General features: G+C 49.1%; 1 protein-coding gene across 1 annotated transcript in view; it reads left to right on the forward strand.

Annotated features, from left to right (window-relative positions):
- Nucleotides 1-3,372: 3,372 nt before the first annotated feature.
- Zbtb17 (zinc finger and BTB domain containing 17) overlaps nucleotides 3,373-8,860 on the forward strand; it is a 20,275-nt gene continuing 14,787 nt past the window's right edge. The window contains exons 1-2 of the mRNA XM_028754031.1: nucleotides 3,373-3,520; nucleotides 6,050-6,136. The gene's annotated coding sequence lies outside the window, so the exon portion shown is untranslated. The remainder of the gene's footprint in view (nucleotides 3,521-6,049; nucleotides 6,137-8,860) is intronic.

The raw sequence follows: 8,860 nt of genomic DNA on the forward strand, positions 1-8,860 counted from the left end.
AAAAAAAAAAAAAAAAAAAAAAAAAAAAAAAAAAAAAAAAAAAAACCTCCACCAAACCTAGGAGCAGTCATGGCTTTTCCTTTTTTATTTCTCTTTTCTTTTCTTTTTTTTCTTTTCCAGAAACCAAGCTCCAGTCCTCTGCAAAAGCCATAAGTGCTCTTAAACTGCTCTCCAGCCTTTTTTTTTTTTCCTTCTTTAAAAATTTATGTAACTAAACTGGCCTTAAGCTCTACCTTGCTGGGTGTGGTTGGTGCACGCCTTTAAAATCCCAGCACTCAGAGGCAGAGGTAGGTGGAGCTTAGCAAATTCCAGGATAGCTAGCACTATGTAGAGAGACCTTGTCTCAAAACAAACTAAAAACTCCAAAGCTCCCCCCAACCCCCTGCCTCAGCCTCCAGAGGGCTGGGACTGCAGGGGTGTTCCACCACACCTGCCTCAAGAATCTTGTTGATTAGCTGGGCAGGGTGCATGCCTTTAATCCCAGTATGGAGGTAGGTAGATCTTTGAGTTTGAAGCTAACCTGGTCTACAGAGCAAGCTCTAGGACAGCTAGGACTACACAGAGAAACCCTGTCTTTGTTATGGGGTCCTCTTAGCTCCAACACAACTCAAACACCAGCTCAATGCAGATAACAAAAATTTATTATAATCAAGCCGTCAGACCATAGAGCAGACCAGGGAGATGAACTGTGACCCCTGCCACTCCACCCCAAGCCAGAATGTTACAGAATTTTTTTTTTTTTTGAGACAGGGTTTCTCTGTGTAGCCCTGGCTGTCCTGGAACTCACTCTGTAGACCAGGCTGGCCTCAAACTCAGAAATCTGCCTGCCTCTGCCTCCCAAGTGCTGGGATTAAAAGCGTGTGCCACCACCGCCCAGCAGCACAGAATTTTTTAAGTTTGAAAAACCAGGGGGCTGGAGAGATGGGTTCACAGTTTAGAGCACTGACTGCTCTTCCAGAGGTCCTGAGTTCAAATCCCAGCAACCACATGGTGGCTCACAACCATCCGTAATGAGATTGGATGCCCTCTTCTGGTGAGTCTGAAGACAGCTACAGTGTACTCATCAATAAAATAAATAAATAAATAAATAAATATTAAAAAAAAAAAGAAGAAGAAAAGAAAAACCTGGAACATCTGTGGCAAGTCATAGTTACATTTTTCCACCAATCAGGATTTAGGGACGGGGGCTTTCCTAAGATGTTTTATCTCTGTCAACTGATACGGAATGTAGGTTTTACACTCCAACCAATCAAATCCATTTGTTCTTTTGGGGGTTAGAAATAGTTATTATGAGCTGGAACAGGCATGTCATTATGTTTTGGGAAACAAAAGATAAATAATGGAAGCTGGTTAGGGTCTAGGGAACTAGAACTTAGTTTCACCCCATCATTAAAATGGAGTCTGAAACAAAATGGCAGTATTTCAAACAAGTTTCCTTTGCTTGTTGCCAAGTTTCTTTTGCTTGTTCCCAACATCTTTTTTTTAATTACTTTAATTATGTATATGAATACACTGTAGCTGTCTTCAGACACACCAGAAGAGGGCATCAGATCCCATTATGGATGGTTGGGAACCACCATGTGGTTGCTGGGAATTGAACTCAGGACCTCTGGAAGAGCAGTCAGTGCTCTAAACTGTGAACCCATCTCCCCAGCCCCCAACATCTTGAAAAACCAAAAAACCAACTAACAATAAATCTTGCTTGTTAAAGCAGGGAAAAAAATGTAAGAAGAACAATTAAAATATCAGAATTTTTTTTGTTTAGACAGCTTTGTAGCTCAGGCTGGCCTCCTTGCATTGATTCCCTGGCCTCAGCCTCCTACCTGTTGAGATCTCTTCTCAGGTGTGCACCATGTCTGGCCTTATCCTCTTCAAAGCAGCTGTGCCCACACCTGTCTGGTCTAATTGATATAAGGGCTCATTCATTTGTTTTGTCGTCTTACATAAGATGTCTCCTCCTTGGTTAGACACAGTGCTGACTTCAAAGGATGTTCTAGAACCTTCTCTCCTTGTAGACCTAGATGAAACTGAAGGGTGACAGATGGAGGAGTCTCATGGAATTAGCAGCCCCTTGCAAAGTAACTGCCCTCAAGTGGGCAGAGGGACAGCCACTGACAAGTGGGGGTCTCATTGAATTTTAGACTTAGGGGCTCAGGACACAACAGTTCCCTCTGTTCCACTCAGCCATGTCTATTTCCATGTCCTAAGCATGATTCTTTCCATATCCACATGCCTGGCCAGGCTGTGAGTATGACCCATATAGAAACTACACCACAAATCATTAGTGTGCAGAGTCAGAGAGCTAGCTCTAGCTGCCTGACTCCAACCTCTGAGCACTGGGAATAGAGGTGTGCACCGTACTCAGCTAAGTCTTTGTTCTTTGAAAGTTTTCAGTGAAATTATAAATAACAGTTAGTAATCTGCCATTCTGCCATAGTGATTAAATACAAAACCTACCCTGGCTGCCAGCCCCTGATCTTGAGGCGCTTTGCCTATCACTTCCTCACTGGGAATGGAGCCTGGGTCCTCAGACGTGCTAGGCAAGTACTTTACCACTGACCTACATCTTTAGTTCTAACTTCCAACCTTCAGAACAGGGTCTTTCACTGAAGCCTGAGGTGTCGGTAGGATGACTGGCCACTAAATCCCCAAGATTACAGACATGCGCCACGCCTAGAAATTTTTTTTAATTATTTGAGATTTACTTCAGTTTTATGAGTATTTTGCCTACATGTATGTATGTATGTATGTATGTGCACCATGCATGCCTAATTCCTGCAGATACCAGAAGGCATTAGATCTCTTGAAATTGGAGTCTCCATGAGGGTGCTGGGAATTAAAGCCAAATCCCCTGCAAGAGCAAAAGGCGCGGGGCTGATCTTAACCCCTGAGCTATCTCTCCTGCCAGCCCCCTGGCTTTTAATGTGGTGTCCAAGATAGAATTTGGGTTCTCATGCTTGTGTGGCAAGCAAGCACTTGGACCACGGAGTCATTTATTTACCCAGTCCAAGTTGCTGGGTTTGATCCCTAATACTGCAAAAAAAATATTACGAAAACCATAACGGGAGTCGCAAGTAGGTTCACATCTCCTCTTTGTCACAAAGACGTGCGACGAATCCGTTTCGCACCGAAGTTTTCACTTTTTCAAAAGAGGGGAGAAATAACTCGGTTGTGTGGTGTGAGGAATGAGACAATGAACTGTAACGAGCTTCACACCGCGTCCGGTGCACAGTAAGTGCCGCCGCGGAACGACACGGAGCGGGAAACCAAGGGTTAAAATGGTTACAATTCCAGAAGTGCACTAACGAACTTTTGGCCGGCGAGGCGCATGCGCATGCCGGCGGTCGCGCACCTCGGACGAGCGCTGCGCCAGCGACGGAAGTCCCAGCCGGGAAGCCAGAGAGGTCGGTTCCGCCCGGCTCTAACATGGCGGCGCCCTTTGTCTGCTGTGAAGCGCTGCCCCCGGCCTTCTCGCGGCCGTGATGCACCTCCATCTGTGGTGGAGTTCGGGACATGGCAGGTGAGGCTGGGGCGGCGCCGGCGGCCGGGGAGTCCCGGGAGGCGGGACCGAGGCGGCGGGGGCCGGGGCCGCGGGACGCCGGGACGGTTGTGTGGGGGAGGGGAGGCCCGGGCGGAGTGCGCCGCGGGGCCGGCAGCGGCGGGAGCGTCCCGGAGGGGTGGCCGTGCACCCGCGCGGCCGACGGGGCGCGAGTCGCCTCCGGGGCTGGGTGACACCGCGGCTAGTGGCATCTCCGCCCCCGCCGCCGGGCTGTCACCGCCCCCTGACCCCGCGCGCCGGCCGCGGCGGGTGGGCGTGCTGCGGCCGCGCGGGGGCGAAGTGCGGGGCGGCGCGGGGCTGGCGGGGGCGACCTGGATGTGTCTTGGACCAGAAGCCGCATGACCCCCCTGTAACAGACGGTTCATTCATTCACTCACCCATCCTTCCATCCCGCTTCCTCTCGATCTCCCCGCCCCTGACAGATCTGAGGACAGAGCGAGAGACGCCGGCTGACGAGGGTTCTCAGCTCCAAGCGGAGACTCTCTCTACCTCAGTTTCCTCATCCTTAAAGCAGGGGTTATAATAAAATCTGCCTTCTAAGATGTGTGATGGGTTACGTGATATGTTGTCCGGGGCCTAGCATGCTTACAGTTAGAGCGTGAATGCGTGGAAAGTGCCTTGCTGTTAAGTGTCATCACCGACATCACCATTCAGAGCTCGGAGACGCACGTGGGAGAGAGAAACAGGCTTTTCAGATGTCACCGCGCTGCAGGAAGGGACACCTTACACAGTTTAGGTGAATCTAGGGAGTTCCAGTGTCCTAGAAAGCCGAGCCTAAAGGGTCCTTGGGGGAGTGAGGCAGCGTATCTTTACTTGAAGTTGTTGTCTGTGAGCATATTCAAGCTCCTCTTCCTCCATCAGAGGTCGGTGATAAGGTCAGCAGGCTTAGCATAAGTCTTTGGGGATGTTGCAAACCTAGTTCAGCACTTTAACGTTTACGTTAATGGGAAGGCATTTAAGCCAGTTTGTGGACTAGAAAGATCACAGGTTGAGACAGGTTGAAGAGGCATAAAGGAGTGAGCCTGAAATCCGTTAAAAGAGATTGCTAGACCCTGGGTAGTGGTGAATTTCTTTAATCCCAACATTTGGGAGGCAGAGACAGGTGGGTCTCTGAGTTCGAGGCCAGCTTGTGCTACAGAGAAAGTTCCAGGACAGCCAGGGCTACACAGAAGAAAAAAAAAAAACTGTCTTGTAAAACAAAAAAATGAGAGAGAGAGAGAGAGAGAGAGATTGTTAGAGTAATTTAGGTGTAAGTGTGGCCTTGAGTAATTTTAGATTAGATGCAGAGTGGGCGGAGATAATTTTGGAGGTAGAATTGATAAAACTTGGTGATAACTTCAGTGAGGAGCCACAGAGTTGTCAGGTTTGACCCATTTCTTCTTCAAACTGTAGAATGTATGCAGATCAGAGGACAACTTGATTGGATTCTCATCTTCTACCATGTTGAGTCGGGGGCTCTGTCCTTCCTGCTGTGTAGTATAGCAGGCTAGCTTCCTGCATCCACCTGGTTCTCCACCAGCTGCCTGGCAGCTCACCCCGGGATAGCTGAGATCACAGATGTGCCCCACTGCATTGTGGGTTTTGGGGAATCAAACTCAGGCTGTCAGACTTGTACAGCAAGCCAAGCACTCTTACCTGCTAAGCCAGGTCCTGGCACTGTCCCCTGCCCTTTACTGATGGGTGTTGGTAGGAAGCAGGGCAGGGAACACATTGAATAAGAGGAAAGATTTAGTACTCCCTCTCCCCCGAGACAGGGTTTCTCTGTGTAGCCTGGCTGTCCTCGACCTTGGTTTGTAGACCAGGCTGGCTTTAAAGTTACAGAGATCCACCTGCCTGAGCCTCGCAGGTGCTGGGATTAAAGGTGTGCCACCACACCCAGCGGGAAAGATTTAGCTTTAAATGGGCTGGGGATGTGTGCCTGAGAAACTGTGAAGCCTGAGGTGGTTGTGTATGCCTAGAATCCCGGAACTAGGGAGGCCAAGACAGAATTGTGGGTGGTTCACCATTCACTATATAGCTGTATTCACTGTATTGCAAGCTCCAGGGCAGCCTGAGGTATAGTGTGAGGCCCTGTCTCAGAAACCAAATCCCCACCAAAAACATTGAAGTGAAGCTCTCTGTTGTTGAGCGTATGGCTGGCAGCCAGCAGAGGTCACCTGGGTCGGGGTATGTATTGGGGTGAGTATCAGTGTGGTGGGCATCTCAGGAAAGTCCATGCTGTACTGAACTGTGTGCAAGATCATCAGCTGGGCAGGGCTGTCCCAGGAAGGAGTTCCTGAGAGGAGCCAGGATTCTGATCATTCTCCTTGTTCCCCAGGCCAGGCACACAATCTGTTCTACAGCAGGCCAGTACTCTTCTACCATCCACTGAGGGCTCCATGCTAAGCCCTGCACGTGGCTGACTGATGGATGGGAGGAAGAGCTGACCCTAGAGGCTGAGTGGCACCTCACGGTCTCACAGGGGCTTCTTCTCTGGTATCCTTGATTCAGGTGATGAGCTGGAGGAGGGGAGCCGAGCTGGAGTTCCTACAGGCACACAGTCTGAGAAGAGAGCCCCTGGCCCTTTGGAGATCTGAGGTATGTCTGTCTGTAACACTGAAGGGCTTGCTGCTGGTCACTGTCCACATGCAGCATGGTTCAGGTCACCTGTCCAGGACTTCTTCTTTAAACTATAATACAGTTAGGTGCTGGTGCACACCTTTGGTCCTCTAGCACTTGGGGATTCAGAGACAGATGGATCTCTGAGCTCAAGGCCAGCTTGGTGTACAAAGCCAGTCCAGGACAGTCAGGGCTGGTTACATGGCTTCACTGAGAAACCCTGTCTTGAAAAACCAAACCAAACCAAAATAAAACAAAAACTCCCCCCCCCAAAATACAAAAAGCAAAAAACCAAACCAAACCAAGAAAAATCCTTATAATAGTTTTATTGTAAAATTGTTGATAAAAACCTTCCTTTGTGCCAGGCGGTGGTGGCGCACGCCTTTAATCCCAGCACTTGGGAGGCAGAGGCAGGCAGATTTCTGAGTTCAAGGCCAGCCTGGTCTACCGAGTGAGTTCCAGGACAGCCTGGGCTCGAAAAGAAAAGGGGGAAAAAAAAACAAAAAACAAAAAAAAAAAACAAAAAAAATCCCCTTCCTTTGTTTTTTGAATAGAGTCTAAAAGGTTCTGTCACCCAGGCTGGCTTTGAACTCAAAGTGGCCCTCCTGCCTCTGCTTTCTGAGTTTCTGAGAATTATGGCTTGATCTACTTTTTTTTTCTTTCTTTGAGACAGTATCCTGGTCCTGGGTATCCTGGATGTTGTTATTTAGCCCTGACTGGCTTCACAGTCACAGAGATCTGTTGGTGCTTCCCAGGTGCTAGAATTAAAAGTGTATGTCATGAAGCTGGGCGGTGGTGGTGCACGCCTTTAATCCCAGCACTTGGGAGGCAGAGGCAGGTGGATTTCTGAGTTCGAGGCCAGCCTGGTCTACAGAATTGAGTTCCAGGACAGCCATAACTACACAGAAAAACCCTGTCTCGAAAAACCAAAAAAAAAAAAGAAAGAAAGAAAAGAAAAAGAAAAAACCTAAAAAAAAAAAAATATGTATGTCACTACACCCAGCTTTTATCTTATTTTAATTAGCTGAAATCTGAAAATGTCCTACAGGGCAGAGGTGTGGCTCTGTGGTAGTGCTAGCCTGTTGAAGGCCCTGGGTTCAAGTCTCCAGTGCTGCCAGTGAATGAGGAAAATGTTCCAAGGAAGCTGCCCGAGATACGGTGGCTAAAATAAAGAGCTATTTCTCTTCAACCTCAACAGCCTAGAAGTAGTCCTTCTAGAGCTTGCTGAGTAACCTACTGCCCGTGAGTTGCATCGGGAACAGGCTGTCTTTGACCAAGTGGTTTTGCTTAAGCGCAGGCATCCATCTAAGGCCTAAGCTGGCTCCTGATGGTCCCACCATCATAGAGGAACTTCATCTCAAAAAGGGAGAGGCAGCAAGGAGCCCAGGCTCACCTGTAAGCTTCTGGTGCCATGCTAATGTGGCATGGAGGACCAGCTGTGAGAACCTGGTCCCAGAGTGACAGGGTCTGGAGTGCAGGGCCTGGCCAGTAAGGGGCTGAGTGGGCTGGGTGTGTTCCCAGGCCACGGAGCATGGGGTAGATTTGTGGTGCTGGAGTGTCCAGGCTTGTCCACGACTGATGTGTGCTCCCAGATGGTGCCCGGTGTGATTAGCTTCCAAAAGCAGGCACTTCTAGTCATGGACAGAAGAAGAGGGGACCTGCTTGATGTCAGAGGGCTGGGCTGAGGCCATGAAAGTTTAGACTGAATTCCTGCTAGATGTCCCTTCAGATAGGTAGGGACAGCAAGAACTCTGATGTGTGGCTCTGTCTAGGGGATACAGTACTTTCCAACACCCACCTCACTGTTAGTCTGTTCATTGTGCCTGTTCCTGCCTTTCTTTCTTTCTTCCTCCTTCCCTCCCTTCTTTCTTTCTTTCTTTTTGTTTTGTTTTTGAGACAGGGTTTCTCTGTGTAGCCCTGGCTGGCCTAGAACTCACTCTATAGAGCAGGCTGGTGTCCCGGGATCTGCTTACCTTCTGAGTACTGGGATTAAAGGCGCCACCACTCTGGCTCCTGGAGATTGTTTTTTGAGGCAGGATTTTGCTGCAGAGACCAGACTGTCCTTGAAGTCAGTCCTCTTGCCTCAGCGACCTAAGCCCTGGCATTGCATGTGTATATCACCGTGGCCTGGGACATTGAAAATCCTAAGACATCATTAAGTTAAAACAGTCTGCTGAGTGCTAGCTCCTCATTCTGTCCTCACTGTGGCTTCTGTCCTACTTCATGCCGGTCCTAGTCCCCTGGCATATCCATGAATGGACTTGATCCCTTAACATTTATTAAATCTTAAACCTAGAAGGGACCTTAGCACTCAATCCTATGTGGAAGAAAAGCCCAGGAGAGGTCAGCACATGAAGAAGGCGTGTCACACTGAGGGCCACCAAGTCTTACTCTGCTCTTGTTTCTTTGGAGACAGGTTGTATGGTCTGACCTGGCCTTGCTCCTGACTGTCCAGCCTTCCCCGCCATGTGCTGAGAGCGCAGTGTGAGGGGTGCACGGGTCAGCACTGACTTCTGTCTCTTGGGGACTTTACTGTGTTTTAGCACATGGTAGTTCAATATAGCCATTTCTTTCCTACACCTCGTATGTGTACACATTGTACCTGGTCGGGTTCCCGCCCACTCTTGGCCCTCCTCTCCCACTCTTCCTTCTTCCGAGCTAGTCCTTATTTTCCTCTTTCCCTCCCTCCCTCCCTCCCTCCCT

This window comes from Grammomys surdaster, unplaced genomic scaffold (genome assembly GCF_004785775.1).
Source record: "Grammomys surdaster isolate TR1022 unplaced genomic scaffold, NIH_TR_1.0 125977, whole genome shotgun sequence".
Classification (NCBI taxonomy): Eukaryota; Metazoa; Chordata; class Mammalia; order Rodentia; family Muridae; genus Grammomys; species Grammomys surdaster.